Source organism: Salmo salar, chromosome 02 (genome assembly GCF_965601325.2).
Source record: "Salmo salar chromosome 02, fSalSal1, whole genome shotgun sequence".
Classification (NCBI taxonomy): domain Eukaryota; kingdom Metazoa; phylum Chordata; class Actinopteri; order Salmoniformes; family Salmonidae; genus Salmo; species Salmo salar.
In genome coordinates, this window is record NC_138292.1 from 95013754 (window position 1) to 95023051 (window position 9298).

Genomic DNA, 9298 nt, shown 5'->3' on the forward strand with positions numbered 1-9298 from the left:
TAATAACTCTGACTTGTGTCATAAGTTTGTCTCATTTGATATTAAAGAAATTAAGAACCACATTTGGCGATGGGAATGTGAATCTTGACTTGGTGACCGCTCCTGACGACCTGGGTAAATGGTGCACGAGGGATCCCTCTAACTTGGGATCTCAGGGAGACCACACTCCTGATGACCTGGGTAAATGGTGCACGAGGGATCCCTCTAACTTGGTAGACCACACTTCGGGAACGGCGCAGATGGACCCACCTTTGATCTGAGTGGATACCACATCTCGAACGTAGTTTTTTAAAAAGAATGAGGTGAGTGAAACACACAAAGTGCAGTTTCTAGAAAAGCCTCGTAGGCTCTGAGTGTGTTTTCCTGTGTGAGGGGGGGACCTTGGAGGTGTAAACAGGGCCGAGGCAGTAGGCTCTGAGGCTGAGTCAGCTATCTGTGTGAACTGGATGAAAACTAGAATCTGTGTTTACTAGTTAAGACCATTTATGATATAGTATAAGCTAGTAAGGTGCACCTGTAATTGTTTAAACCTGGACCCCATTTTAGAAGTATTGAAATATGTACATGTATGAGTTACATTATCCTAGGAACTAACCATGAGATAGAAATGTGAAGATATTCCTGCAGGTTAAAATATTGTTGAAAAACAACTAATTGATTAGGTATGTTTGGGAATAGCATTGTGTGACTGTGATATGAGAGTTGTGTGACTGTGGTATGAGAGTTGTGTAACTGAGTCTTAATCTGAAGTTTGGATAGTAACATAGAGATCTATAGTTCCTCCTAGAGATCTATAGTTCCTCCTAGAGATCTATAGTTCCTCACAGAGGTCTATAGTTCCTCACAGAGGTCTATAGTTCCTCACAGAGGTCTATAGTTCCTCCTAGAGGTCTATAGTTCCTCACAGAGGTCTGTAGTTCCTCACAGAGGTCTGTAGTTCCTCACAGAGGTCTGTAGTTCCTCACAGAGATCTGTAGTTCCTCACAGAGATCTGTAGTTCCTCACAGAGATCTGTAGTTCCTCACAGAGATCTGTAGTTCCTCACAGAGATCTGTAGTTCCTCCTAGAGATCTACAGCTCCTCCTAGAGATCTATAGTTCCTCCTAGAGACCTGTAGTTCCTCCTAGAGATCTGTAGTTCCTCCTAGAGATCTGTAGTTCCTCACAGAGATCTGTAGTTCCTCTCAGAGATCTGTAGTTCCTCTCAGAGATCTATAGCAGGTAATCTATAGCAGGTAATATTACATTTCACTACATTACAACGGTTTGATTTGTTTGATCTGAGCAATTTTAGCTAGCTACATAGCTGTCTTTGCTGTCTTTGTATGAAAGATAGTGGTGTAGTTTAGAGAAATTGAGGTTAGCTAGCCAGCTATTTTCGTCCGCCGCGACGCCGTTTTCCAAACCTAGTCATCACCACAGCCACTGCTAGCTAGCCAGCCTAATTTACCAATAGCAGCACTGTAGCACTGTAGAAACTAAATACATTACAACGGAACGATTTGATTATTGTAGTGTTAGCTAGCTACATAGTTGTCTTTGCTGTCTTTGTATCAAAGATAATTGTGTAGTTTACCGCCAACTTTAGAGAAATTATCGAGGTTAGCTAGCCAGCTCGCAGCGGCGCCGTTTTCCTAACAGTCAACTCCACAGCCGCCGCTAGTTAGCCAACTTTACCAATAGCAGCACTGTAGCACTGCAGAAACTAATACATTACAACGGAACGATTTGATTAGTGTAGTGTTAGCTAGATACATAGTTGTCTTTGCTGTCTTTGTGTAGTTTAGAGTCATTTTCGAGGTTAGCTAGCCAGCTATTTTCGTCCGCCGCGACGCTGTTTTCTAAACCTAGTCAAACTTAGTCAACAACACTGCTAGCTAGCCAACTTTACTGATTAGCAGCACTGTAGAAACTCAATACATTACAAAGGAACGTCTTGATTAGTGTTATGTTAGCTAGCTACATAGTTGCCTTTGTATCATGATAAAGGTGTAGTACAGAAACTATCGAGGTTACCTAGCTAACTACACTTTCAAACAAAGTCAACGCAGCCACTGCTAGCTACCCAACTTTACCAGCTAGCAGTACTGTATCATTTTAGTCAATAAGATTTTTGCAACGTAAGCTTAACTTTCTGAACATTCGAGACGTGTAGTCCACTTGTCATTCCAATCTCCTTTGCATTAGCGTAGCCTCTTCTGTAGCCTGTCTACTATGCGTCTGTCTATCCCTGTTCTCTCCCCTCTGCACAGACCATACAAACGCTTCACACCGCGTGGCTGCTGCCACTCTAACCTGGTGGTCCCTGCACGTGTAACCGATGTGAAATGGCTAGTTAGTTAAAGGTGGTGCGCGCTAATAGCATTTCAATCAGTGACGTCGCTCGCTCTGAGACTTGAAGTAGGGTTTCCCCTTGCGTTGCAAGGGCCGCGGCTTTTGTGGCGCGATGGGTAACGATGCTTCGGTGGGTGTCAGTTGTTGATGTGTGCAAGGGTCCCTGGTTCGAGCCCGGGTTGGGGCGAAGAGAGGGACGGAACCTACACTGTTACACGCGCACAACCCACATGGAGTTCCAGGTCTCCGGCCGCCTCTGGAACTGCCGGTCTGCGGCCAACAAGGCAAGAGTTCATCTCAGCCTATGCTACCCTCCAGTCCCTCGACTTCTTGGCGCTGACGGAAACATGGATTACCACAGAAAACACTGCTACTCCTACTGCTCTCTCCTCGTCTGACCACGTGTTCTCGCATACCCCGAGAGCATCTGGCCAGCGGGGGGGTGGCACTGGAATCCTCAACTCTCCCAAGTGGACATTCTCTCTTTCTCCCCTGACCCATCTGTCTATCGCCTCCTTTGAATTCCATGCTGTCACAGTTACTAGCCCATTCAAACTTACATCTAGACGTTCCGCTAGCGGAACACCTGCTCCAATATCCAATGATAGGCGTGGCGCGAATTACAAATTCCTCAAAAATACAAAAACTTCAATTTTTCAAACATATGACTATTTCACAGCATTTTAAAGACAAGACTCTCCTTTATCTAACCACACTGTCCGATTTCAAAAAGGCTTTACAGCGAAAGCAAAACATTAGATTATGTCAGCAGAGTACCAAGCCAGAAATAATCAGACACCCATTTTTCAAGCTAGCATATAATGTCACAAAAACCCAGAAGACAGCTAAATGCAGCACTAACCTTTGATGATCTTCATCAGATGACACACCTAGGACATTATGTTATACAATACATGCATGTTTTGTTCAATCAAGTTCATATTTATATCAAAAAACAGCTTTTTACATTAGCATGTGACGTTCAGAACTAGCATACCCCCCGCAAACTTCCGGGGAATTTGCTAACAATTTACTAAATTACTCACGATAAACGTTCACAAAAAGCATAACAATTATTTTAAGAATTATAGATACAGAACTCCTCTATGCACTCGATATGTCCGATTTTAAAATAGCTTTCTGGTGAAAGCACATTTTGCAATATTCTAAGTACATAGCCCAGCCATCACGGGCTAGCTATTTAGACACCCGGCAAGTTTAGCACTCACCAATATCAGATTTACTATTATAAAAGTTCGATTACCTTTTGTTGTCTTCGTCAGAATGCACTCCCAGGACTGCTACTTCAATAACAAATGTTGGTTTGGTCCAAAATAATCCATCGTTATATCCGAATAGCGGCGTTTTGTTCGTGCGTCCCAGACACTATCCGAAATGGTAAATCAGGGTCGCGCGCATGGCGCAATTCGTGACAAAAAAAATCTAAATATTCCATTACCGTACTTCGAAGCATGTCAACCGCTGTTTAAAATCTATTTTTATGCAATTTATCTCGTAAAAAAGCGATAATATTACGACCGGGAATCTCGTTTTCGGCAAAAATCACAAAGACGGGGGCGGCCAGGGCACGCGCCTAAGCCCACAGTCCCTTGATCGGCCACTTGAGAAAGGCGATAATGTGTTTCAGCCTGGGGCTGGAATGACGACATTCAGGTTTTTCCCGGGCTCTGAGCGCCCATGGAAGACGTAGGAAGTGTCACGTTAGAGCAGAGATCCTTTGTAAAAGATAGAGATGGCAAAGAAGTTCAAGAAATGGTCAGACAGGCCACTTCCTGTAAAGGAATCTCTCAGGTTTTGACCTGCCATTTGAGTTCTGTTATACTCACAGACACCATTCAAACAGTTCTAGAAACTTTGGAGTGTTTTCTATCCAAAGCCAATAATTATATGCATATTCTAGTTACTGGGCAGGAGTAGTAACCAGATTAAATCGGGTACGTTTTTTATCCAGCCGTGAAAATACTGCCCCCTAGCCATAACAGGTTAACATCCTCATCATTTATCGCCCTCCAGGTTCCCTTGGAGAGTTCATCAATGAGCTTGACGCCTTGATAAGTTCCTTTCCTGAGGATGGCTCACCCCTCACAGTTATGGGTGACTTTAACCTCCCCATGTCTACCTTTAACTCATTCCTCTCTGCCTCCTTCTTTCCACTCCTCTCCACTTTTGACCTCACCCTCTCACCCTCTCACCCTCTCACCCTCCCCCCCACTCACAAGGCAGGCAATACGCTTGACCTCATCTTTACTAGATGCTGTTCTTCCACTAATCTCATTGCAACTCCCCTCCAAGTCTCCGACCACTACCTTGTATCCTTTTCCCTCTCGCTCTCCTCCAACACTTCTCACTCTGCCCCTACTCGGGTGGTATTGCGCCGTCGCAACATTCGCTCTCTCTCTCCCGCTACTCTCTCCTCTTCCATCCTATTATCTCTTCCCTCTGCACAATCCTGCTCAATCCTTCTCCAACCTATCTCCTGATTCTGCCTCCTCAACCCTCCTCTCCTCCCTTTCTGCATCCTTTGACTCTCTATGTCCCCTATCCTCCCGGCCGGCTCGGTCCTCCCCTCCTGCTCCGTGGCTCGACGACTCACTGCGAGCTCACAGAACAGGGCTCCGGGCAGCCGAGCGGAAATTGAGGAAAACTAGTCTCCCTGCGGACCTGGCATCCTTTCACTCCCTCCTCTCTACATTTTCTTCCTCTGTTTCTGCTGCTAAAGCCACTTTCTACCACTCTAAATTCCAAGCATCTGCCTCTAACCCTAGGAAGCTCTTTGCTACCTTCTCCTCTCTCCTGAATCCTCCTCCCCCCTCCCCCCTCCTCCCCCTCTGCGGATGACTTCGTCAACCATTTTGAAAAGAAGGTTGACGACATTCGCGCCTCGTTTGTTGTCAAACGACACCACTGGTCCTGCTCACGTTGCCCTACCCTATGCTTTGACCTCTTTCTCCCCTCTCTCTCCAGATGAAATCTTGCGACTTGTGACGGCCGGCCGCCCAACAACCTGCCCGCTTGACCCTATCCCCCCCTCTCTCCTCCAGACCATTCCCGGAGACCTTCTCCCTTACCTCACCTCGTTCATCAACTCATCCTTGACCACTGGATATGTCCCTTCCGTCCTCAAGAGAGCGAGAGTTGCACCCCTTCTCAAAAAACCTACACTCGATCCCTCCGATGTCAACAACTACAGACCAGTATCCCTTCTTTCTTTTCTCTCCAAAACTCTTGAGCGTGCCGTCCTTGGCCAGCTCTCTCGCTATCTCTCTCAGAATGGCCTTCTTGATCCAAATCAGTCAGGTTTCAAGACTGGTCATTCAACTGAGACTGCTCTTCTCTGTGTCACGGAGGCTCTCCGCACTGCTAAAGCTAACTCTCTCTCCTCTGCTCTCATCCTTTTAGACCTATCTGCTGCCTTTGATACTGTGAACCACCAGATCCTCCTCTCCACCCTCTCCGAGTTGGGCATCTCCGGAGCGGACCACTCTTGGATTGCGTCCTACCTGACAGGTCGCTCCTACCAGGTGGAGTGGCGAGAATCTGTCTCCGCACCACGTGCTCTCACCACTGGTGTCCCCCAGGGCTCAGTTCTCGGCCCTCTCCTATTCTCGCTATACACCAAGTCACTTGGCTCTGTCATATCCTCACATAGTCTCTCCTATCATTGCTATGCAGACAACACACAATTAATCTTCTCCTTTCCCCCTTCTGATAACCAGGTGGCGAATCGCAGACAAATCAGTGTGGATGACGGATCACCACCTCAAGCTGAACCTCGGCAAGACGGAGCTGCTTTTCCTCCCGGGGAAGGACTGCCCGTTCCATGATCTCGCCATCACGGTTGACAACTCCATTGTGTCCTCCTCCCAGAGTGCTAAGAACCTTGGCGTGACCCTGGACAACACCCTGTCGTTCTCCGCTAACATCAAGGCGGTGACCCGATCCTGTAGGTTCATGCTCTACAACATTCACAGAGTACGACCCTGCCTCACACAGGAAGTGGCGCAGGTCCTAATCCAGGCACTTGTCATCTCTCGTCTGGATTACTGCAACTCGCTGTTGGCTGGGCTCCCTGCCTGTGCCATTAAACCCTTACAACTCATCCAGAACGCCGCAGCCCGTCTGGTGTTCAACCTCCCCAAGTTCTCTCACGTCACCCCGCTCACTCCACTGGCTTCCAGTTGAAGCTCGCATCCACTACAAGACCATGGTGCTTGCCTACGGAGCTGTGAAGGGAACGGCACCTCCGTACCTTAAGGCTCTGATCAGTCCCTACACCCAAACGAGGGCACTGCGTTCATCCACCTCTGGCCTGCTGGCCCCCCTACCTCTGCGGAAGCACAGTTCCCGCTCAGCCCAGTCAAAACTGTTCGCTGCTCTGGCACCCCAATGGTGGAACAAGCTCCCTCACGACGCCAGGACAGCGGAGTCAATCACCACCTTCCGGAGACACCTGAAACCCCACCTCTTTAAGGAATACCTGGGATAGGATTAAGTAATCCTTCTAACCCCCCCCCCCAAAAAAGATTTAGATGTTCTATTGTAAAGTGGTTGTTCCACTGGATATCATAAGGTGAATGCACCAATTTGTAAGTCGCTCTGGATAAGAGCATCTGCTAAATGACTTAAATGTAAATGTATAGTTCCTCTCAGAGATCTATAGTTCCTCACAGAGATCTGTATCAAATCAAATCAAATGTATTTATATAGCCCTTCTTACATCAGCTGATATCTCAAAGTGCATTACAGAAACCCAGCCTAAAACCCCAAACAGCAAGCAATGCAGGTGTAGAAGCACAGTGGCTAGGAAAAACTCCCTAGAAAGAAACCTAGAGAGGAACCAGGCTATGAGGGGTGGCCAGTCCTCTTCTGGCTGTGCCAGGTGGAGATTATAACAGAACATGGCCAAGATGTTCAAATGTTCATAAATGACCAGCATTGTCAAATAATAATAATCATAGTAGTTGTCAAGGGTGCAACAAGTCAGCAACTCAAGAGTAAGTGTTATATATTATACTCAACATTTTGCTGCGTGGCAATACTGTGTTGGGATTCTGAAGGGCATTTATACAAAAGAGGTAGTCTAGACACTGTATTAATACCATTATGCATTTGAATCCCATCTACAGCTACCATCTAAGATATTAATTTCCCTCCACAAGGGGGCGGACATGTAACGTTTCCAAAATGGGATAGTATTGTACATGTAACGTTTCCAAAATGGGACAGTATTGTACATGTAACGTTTCCAAAATGGGATAGTATTGTAAATGTAACGTTTCCAAAATGGGATAGTATTGTCCATGTAACGTTTCCAAAATGGGATAGTATTGTACATGTAACGTTTCCAAAATGGGATAGTATTGTACATGTAACGTTTCCAAAATGGGATAGTATTGTACATGTAACGTTTCCAAAATGGGATAGTATTGTACATGTAACGTTATTCCCCCTTGTGAGTTAATAGTATTGCATGCTGTAGCAGGCTATATAAAGAGGAAGACCTCCATTGACGATTCAGTTCGTTGTAACATCTGGTCTGGACAGGTCACCGTCCTTAGTTAGTTACTTAGTTAGTTAACGAAGCTAACGTTAGCTAGTTCATTATCACAAAAGTGAGAACTGCTCTAGATTGGAAACTTACATTATTGAGTGTAAAGCCATGTTGGCTTTATGGAAACGATATTCAATATATGGGAAAGAATATAGTTGACGGAATAATCCAAACCTAGTTGTGCCTAGTTAGGACATAACGTTAGCTAGCTAGCTAACGGTACTGTAATGTAGCTCATACAACGCCGACGGTCAAACCTGGCTTTCTAATATTTACGTTCATTAACTATAGTAACGTTATGGAAGATATTCACAGAAAACCATCATTGTCTTCGTTATTCATTATTAGTATGTTATATTATTATAATAAATGATTTCGAGGCGTATACAGAGCCAAACATCAACCCAACTTAACCTTTTTAACTGTTGTCGCCTCCAAACTTGTCACCATCGTTTTCAGTTGGAATTGCGAAGTTCCCGGAAGAAGTCCAGCAACAACGGAGGTTCCTCGATGAACCCACCTTCTAACAAGTTCTTTGAAGAACCTTTTGGGGCTGTTTTTCATTGACCAAGAACCCTACGGTTCTTAGGGGATCTGAGAACAACTCCAGTTGAACCCTTCATTTTTAGAGTGTAGTCGGCTCTATTTACTCTGATTCAAACATGATGATTAGCATCAACAATCAAGTCAGCTGCTGCTGCTCCAATACAGTATGAGGTAAGACGGTGAACTGATGTTGAATTGGGCAGTCAGCTGCTGCTGCTCCAATACAGTATGAGGTGAGACGGTGAACTGATGTTGAACTGGGCAGTCAGCTGCTGCTGCTCCAATACAGTATGAGGTGAGACGGTGAACTGATGTTGAACTGGGCAGTCAGCTGCTGCTGCTCCAATACAGTATGAGGTGAGACGGTGAACTGATGTTGAACTGGGCAGTCAGCTGCTGCTGCTCCAATACAGTATGAGGTGAGACGGTGAACTGATGTTGAACTGGGCAGTCAGCTGCTGCTGCTCCAATACAGTATGAGGTGAGACGGTGAACTGATGTTGAACTGGGCAGTCAGCTGCTGCTGCTCCAATACAGTATGAGGTGAGACGGTGAACTGATGTTGAACTGGGCAGTCAGCTGCTGCTGCTCCAATACAGTATGAGGTGAGACGGTGAACTGATGTTGAACTGGGCAGTCATTCATTCTGTACTATGAGTCTATCAAATCAAATTTAATTTTACCTTACAGTGAAATGCTTACTTACGAGTAATTAAGTAATTAAAGAGCAGAAGTTAAATAACAATAGCTAGTCTATATACAGGGGGTACCGGTACAGAGTCAATGTGCGGGGGCACCGGTTAGTCAAGGTAATTGAGGTAATATGTACATGTAGGTATAGTTACTA